Source organism: Aricia agestis, chromosome 5, assembly GCF_905147365.1.
Source record: "Aricia agestis chromosome 5, ilAriAges1.1, whole genome shotgun sequence".
NCBI classification, from domain to species: domain Eukaryota; kingdom Metazoa; phylum Arthropoda; class Insecta; order Lepidoptera; family Lycaenidae; genus Aricia; species Aricia agestis.
Window position 1 is genome coordinate 2,892,279 of NC_056410.1, and position 7,815 is coordinate 2,900,093.

Here is a 7,815-nt window from a genome sequence, read left to right on the forward strand (position 1 = left end):
ACGTAAATATATCGAAATACACCACATGCCAGCAAAAGCGGGAGAAGATCTACAGAACCTAGTTAGCAAAGTTGCAGAAAAAATTAACCAGAACCCTTCAGACATTAAAGACGTAAAGCGCTTACCTGAAAGAAATGGTCGTCCAGGTCCTATACAATTAAAGCTCAGAACGGAACAAACTAAAACAAACTGGTTGACTGCATGCAAGTCGAAAATCCCAAAAATCTTTGCGTCTGACTTATGTACCAACATGCCTAAATCTTCTAATCCATTATTTATATGCGAAGCCCTAACACAGTACAACAAACGTCTGTTATTTAATACCAAACAAGAACTAAAAGATAGCTTTAAGTACATATGGATTAAAAAAGGAGTATTACGTGTGAAGAAGGAAGGAGAAAATGCAAAAACTTATATTATTCGGTCCCTAGAAGATATTAAAAAAATTAAAGCTACAGCATTGTGAGTCTATTGTTTAGTATTAATAGTATTTTCTTTATTATAACTAAAATGAATATCTCATTAGAAGATATTTTTGAAATTAGAGACTGTATCGATTTAAATTGTTTCTTAAATAGAACACCTAATAATATGCAACTACTATGTATACATATGAATATAAGATCACTCATCAAAAACTTTTCAAGCCTAGAACAAGTCATATATTCATCCAAAAGATCAGTAGACGTAATTATGTTGACTGAAGTTAATATCTCACAAAATCTCTGTAATATGTATCACATAAAAGGTTATAAAATGTATAGCAAGTTGCGAATAAACAGAAGGGGTGGCGGTATTATTTTATATGTAAAAAATGAACATCAATTTACTTTAGGCACTTCTAATACACTTCACTGTGAAATTATCATGGGTTCAATCAGCACCGCTTCTGATTATTCCGCAACATTATGCTGTGTATACCGTCCACCTAATAAAAGTAAGCACTTATTTATTAAAGAATTAGACTACCTGCTTAGATCTAGCAATAGCGATGTTGATATGTATGTTTTCGGTGATTTTAACATAGATTTGCTGCAGGAACGCCCTATAAAACATATTTACAGCACCACCATGTGCGAGTACGGCCTAGCGTGTGGGATCTCAGAATATACGCGTATTGACTTAACTAGTAAAACTTGTATAGATCACATCTATGCACGATCGCACACACTGGACCTATACACGGCGGCGCTCGGAACTGCACTGGCCGACCATCGCATCGTAGCACTCGCCGCTGCGGGCACGACAAAACACATCGAAAACACACGGGTGGATAATTGCTACATCACACGATACGATCGTGATATCTTGATAAATAGTCTTAATGCTATAGATTGGGACCCGCTTACACAAATTACAAATCCCAACATTATTTATGAAAATATTGTTAGAAATATTAAAAAATGTTATGACGCGTCACAGGTTAACGTTAAAATTAATAAAAACAGTAGCAAAATTAATAAAACATGGATCAACGGTAAAATTCTAAGAGCATGTAGATACAGAGACAAATTATATTTAAAATGGAAACGCGATTCATCAAACATGATACTAAAACAACAATATAACTCAGCCAGAAACTACGCTACTAAATTAATAAATACAAACAAAAATAAAAAAATCAGAGAACAAATTATAAATAACAAAAATAATCCAAGACAACTATGGAAATTATTAAACGAAATTTCAGGCAGAGTAAAATCTAGAATAGACAATGTTATTTTAAATGCATTCTTAAACAACAACCAAACTATTAATTGTATTGCCTCAAATTTTGCTAAAGCTTTCTCAAGCTGCTGTAAAAATCCTCTTAAAAATTGTAGTACCAACATATTAAATAAAAAAGATTATAAGACTCCAGCAAACGTTACTTTTAGATTTCAACCGGCAAGTACTAAAACCATACAACAAGAAATCAAATCTTTAAATAACCTTAAAGCCCCGGGTATAGATGGCATTAGAGCACAGGACTTAAAAGCGATTGCATCCAAAATTGCGCCCATAATAGCTCACTTTGTCAACACATCAATCAAACAGGGAATGTATCATCGTGACTTAAAAACGGGCATTATAAGGCCAATATTTAAAAAGGGTTGTCACACAGACTACAACAATTACCGCCCGATAACAATATTATCTAGCATCGACAAAATAGTTGAAAAAGTAATAGCCAAACAATTGAATAAATTTTTCAAAGACAACAATATAATATCAGACAGGCAGTATGGTTTTCAGCCGGGTAAAAGTTCCACACAATTACTATCCAAATTTACAGACAAAGTTTACTCCCATCTTGACAATAAAGAACATATTTTAATTATATTTGTTGACTATACTAAAGCTTTTGACACATTAAAACATAAATTGCTGATTGAAAAACTCGATGACTGTGGAATACGAGGTAAACTCAATGAGTGGAGCCAAGACTACCTTAAAGATAGGTCCTTCGTTGTTAAAATTGATAACGTATTGAGTGAGAGGGTAGATATTGATGACGGTACAGCTCAAGGTTCTGTTCTTGGCCCCAAACACTATATATCTTATGTCAATGACGTCATCAATGTCATCAGTGATTGTGAAATAGAACAATTCGCCGATGACACTTGTCTAATTTCTGCCAATAAGAACATACATGTAGCTATAAAGAATCTTCAAAAAGATTTTACACAGCTTTTGAAATGGTCTCATGATGCAGGATTATCAATAAACCTCAATAAGACCAAATTAATTTATGTAAGCTCCAGCCAAAACCGTGTTACTATATCTCCCAAAATAATAGCCCACAGTCATAACTGCCTACATAAAAATGCTATTGATAGTAATTGTAGTCGTGATTGTGAACCGATTGAGATTGTCAGAAAACATAAATATCTAGGCTTAACAATTGATGACAGATTTAAATGGACGGATCACATCAACTCGGTTTGCGACAAACTACGAGCAATGTTGGCTAAATTCAAAATTATAAAGAATAAGATACCGTACTCCACACTCTTAACACTGTATAAAGCGCTGGGTGAAGCAACAATATCTTATGGCCTAAGTAGCTACGGGAGGACATTTAAATCGCATCTAGATCTTATATACGGCCTACAATTACGTATCCTTAGGACGATAGTGCCTGCAAAACTCAAAACTGACAACTATAACGATCTTTTCACAAAAAGTCACGTATTGCCTATTCACGACCATGTGAAGTATATTTTATTAAAAGAAAATTATTTCGACAAACAATACCTTAATGAAATAAATCACTATAAGAAAACTCGAATTTCGTCTGAAATGAAATACTTTGTCCCGAGATATTGCAACCTTTACGGTAAGCAAAGATTACATTTTCAGATACCAAAATTAATTAACGACCTACCTGACAACCTTAAAAAAGAAATACGAGAAAACAATATCAAGTATAAATTAAAAAACTACTATCTCTCCAAACTAACATAAATATAAAGTGTAAGATAAAGTAAAAACTAAAAAATTACTATAATATTAACAAAACATAAAATAAATAAGTCATAATAAAAAATATTACTGATAAAAATAAACACGCGAATCACCAACCGTGTGTTTTCAGCGAGCATAAAATAACTAGTTTCTAATCGCAGCGCGTCGGTGTGCTGCTTGCTGTGTATAAAAAATAGAAAGGATGAACCGAGCCACAGCCCACAACCTATGAAGTGTTGTGCCTTGGTTCGCCAGTTAAACGTCTTATTATCCTTAATAACTTGTTTTTGAAAAAAAAAACATATCTTTTGCTATATGGACGCTTTAAGCATTTGTGTACTAACCCACAAAAATTTACGTATTGAGTTCTTTAGATGATTTAGAACAAGACTGCATTCAAAATATTTTAATATCAAAAAATTGTGGGTTGGGGCACTGATGCTTAACAAGCGACCATAATATTATATTTAAGTACTTACATACTTAGTTGGTATCATAAATAGTACTATTGTTTAAAAAGAGCTGTCGAAGACGAATGGCAGTGTGCGGAAAAACCAGTAATGGTTTATGTTACACTGTATTAGATTAAGTTTGTGATTGTATATTCTTTATTGTTTATTAAATAAAAAAAAAAAAAAATCTATATATATAAAACTCAAAGGTGACTGACTGACTGACTGACATGGTGATCTATCAACGAACAGCCCAAACCACTGGACGGATCGGGCTGAAATTTTGCATGCAGGTAGATGTTATGACGTAGGCATCCGTTAAGAAAGGATTTTGATAAATTTCAACCCCAAGGGGTTAAAATAGGGGATGAAAGTTTGTATATAATACTTCTTAACGCGAGCAAAGCCGCGGGCAAAAGCTCGTATTGTATATTTTGTTGTAATTTGATTTATTGTTATTGAATGTTAATAAAAAAAACGAATATTTTTCGTATTTAATATCACCCCATTCCTGATGAACCTTTTTGAATTTGTAGCTGATAATGGATATATTATTGCTCTCTGTATATTTTAGTGTTGTTTTAAATGTTTTTCTATGAGTATCACAAGTGATAATATCATGTTGGTAAAAAAATGAATGTGATAGTAGTATCTCAGTTATTTTTGTATACTTAGTAAAATTTGTTTATATTCTGTATAGTAAAAGAAATCTGATATTCCCAGTGAGCTCTATGCTTCAACATACTTTACCTTTTTCAGTCTTGTTTTATCGTTGTCCCTCGTACCTGAAAAAGAAATGCAGCCGAAGCCGCAATACGTTCGTTGCCGATGAAACTCGAAACATTTTTTTTTATTGCGGTCGCATGTTACGCCATTTTTTTACAAAACAAAACAAAATCACAAGCCACTCTTTTCTTGTGTTACATTCTTTTCATCGAGCAACCGCCTTAGAATATGCACTGACTTTGTCAAAAAATATTTTCTACCGTCATATTTGTATTTTTTTGACGGAAAATTAGTTTTTTTTCTCAAATTTTTACATCCATTACATCTAAGTCAGATACACATGCAGACTCTACAGTACTAAGGTAATATACAAATATCTTACGTAAATAAACAACGCTGTAACTATGTACATGTGGGTAGTCTAACTGCTCCGATTCCATGCGTCTCGAGTGTAAAAATAACAAAAAATTCCAACTTCTTCAATCGCTGACCGCTCAGTTACCGATCTACCCACAGTTTACAAATTAAAAATAATCATAAATCAATAGGTAAAAAATATGAAAATCACAAGATAAAAATAACAATTTATACAATAAGTTTTATCTTAATAATTTTAAGAACAAACAAACTAGAAATATAAAAGTCAGCGATTATCTATAAGTGCATTAAATTATTAAAATTATTTCATTAATCATTATATAAAGTCTTCGATCTAGTAATATATAAATAATCGCCAACAACGAAGCCTTGACGATGCACAGCACTCACACTATGCTACTCGATAAGTATTAAGACAACGGGGAAAGAATGTCATCAAAGGGACAACCGTTAGTGGGAGCCCACTTTATCTAATATCAAATTTTAATCTTCAATACGAAGAAATAATTATATCTCGAAATATATCTACGGGAGTATAAGAGGATAATTATTATTGTATTAACTATTTCATAGTTAATGGAAATAGACCAATATGACTAATATTTGTAAGCGAAACTGCGCGTATTTTGTAGTAGTATTGTTAAAAAGAAGCCTTAAAGACCGTAAGACAAAGAAAGTAGTATATTTAGTTCAAGACAAAAACTTGTCTACATTTGACCACTTGACCAACGAGGATGCACTCCTATAAGACTTTTTTTAATGATGGATAAGACAAGTACGCATTGCAAAAGTACTGCTGAAATTACCAATTCATAATATCAACACTAGTAGTAAAAAATTCAAAATTCGACAAAAATTGGATGGACATTAGAGTAACGACATCACAAACTTTTCATCAGATCAAAATTATGTATACTAGTGTACTTTTATGTGTAAAACCTTCTCAATACCTATTATAATCGATACTAAAGATTTTTATTGTAAATATTTTACAAGTATTGAAGCAAACACTTAACCTATCACATCAAAAAATTGAATGTAAGCCATCGACTAGCGTGCTAAGACAGAACTAACTCGGCATAAAAACCTTCAGCTATTTGATTCATATATATAAAAACAGACATTTAAAATATACTCGATCAATACTAATACGGACTGTACAATTTTACGACCTGTTACGGTCGTTGTTAGTGGTCACAGTTACGAATATGCCAATAATACTAGGTGTCTTGATTTTATTGCAAGTGGCATATTACGCGAAAACCTGGGTCCTGACATATTTGAGTCCGTAGTAGATCGAAAGCGATCTAAGGCACTACAGTGGGCTGTAAGTACACAAAAATCTGCGTATATAACTCCTAATATTGCTTAATTGAGGTAATAATGTTATTATGCTCACGATTATGATCTACCAATCAGAAAAATTGATTCCTAGGTAGACGACACACCTACTTAATTAGGTCGGGTCGGGAAGTCCGGCCTGAAGATCACAGCTTTTTATGGACTCGATGTCACCTGACCGAAAAACATCTGCCTATGAATGAATTTCTCTAATAGTAGAAGGGCGAGTAAATCATTATCAATAAAAATATGCCAATATGTCGCTCCTACTATTATACTGGAAGACAAAATTCTAATCCGAATCATAAGTTAATGACTATGGAGTCGATGCTGGTGTATCACGGTATCACTAGTCTCATTCTGTCTCACGTAAGGCTGTGTGCAGATTAACCTTTTAATCCCCAAGCGGCCGGATCCGGCCGCCACAGATTATACTGCAGCCATTCCGTCTACACCCAAGCGGCCGGATGTGGCCGCGCTCTTTCGTTCGATTGAATTACGTATTTCGTCGACTTAGAGACTACTTTTGTATGAAGAAGTTTGATTAGTTATGATCTACGATAAATTTGCCACATTCTGAATGCAAAATATTATACAATCTGTGGTCGACGAATATTTGTCAGTCATTTGAAAATCGTGAATTTTTCGTGTGTGTTCTGCCATGTTGTGTTATATGTTTGATATTATTGATGGATTTAACGAATGTAAGTAGTAAAATAGTTTAATTTATTAATTATAATTTATAAATAGTTTTAGATAATCATTTGAAAGAAATACTTACATCGTAATAACTTCTAGTTTACACGAGAAAATTTGGTTTTTATTTATGTGATTTGAACGCGATTTGTTTAATATTTTTGTAAATAATTGACGTTAAAAGCGTATATTATCGTGTACAAAACGATTTAGATCCTAGTAATAGTATATAATAGTATCGTTTTAGTAAAATAATCAAGATAAAAATTACCTATTTATAACGGCTTTTTGCCGGCCGCGGCCATTTTGAACTTTATTTGTATTGCACTAAGGACGAAGTTTGCTTGTGTATAATACCAAAACCGGTTTTTATTACTCTTATCTCTTATCTGTTTATTGATAACAAGTTAAGTTATTTCAAAGAATTGTTTACATAAACAGTTTGTATAGCTCTGTGTTATTGAGATTATAATAATGTATTAATATATTTGTTGCGAAATAGTTAGAAACATTGATTTCAAAGTTTTGCAGTGGTGAGACAAATATCACATCTGACTAAATACTATATTATGATGGCTTGATAGATAGAAAATTTAACATATATTATAATATTTTTCACACAAACATAAAATATGGATTAGATGTAAGGTTATTACATTATTTGTACAAAGGGGGTAGGCCGGGGGCCATTTTTTTTTTGCAAACCACGTACCCTACATTTTTGCAAAGATTTTGGCACTTACTGAAGGGTTAAGGGTACGCGCACATTGTGACG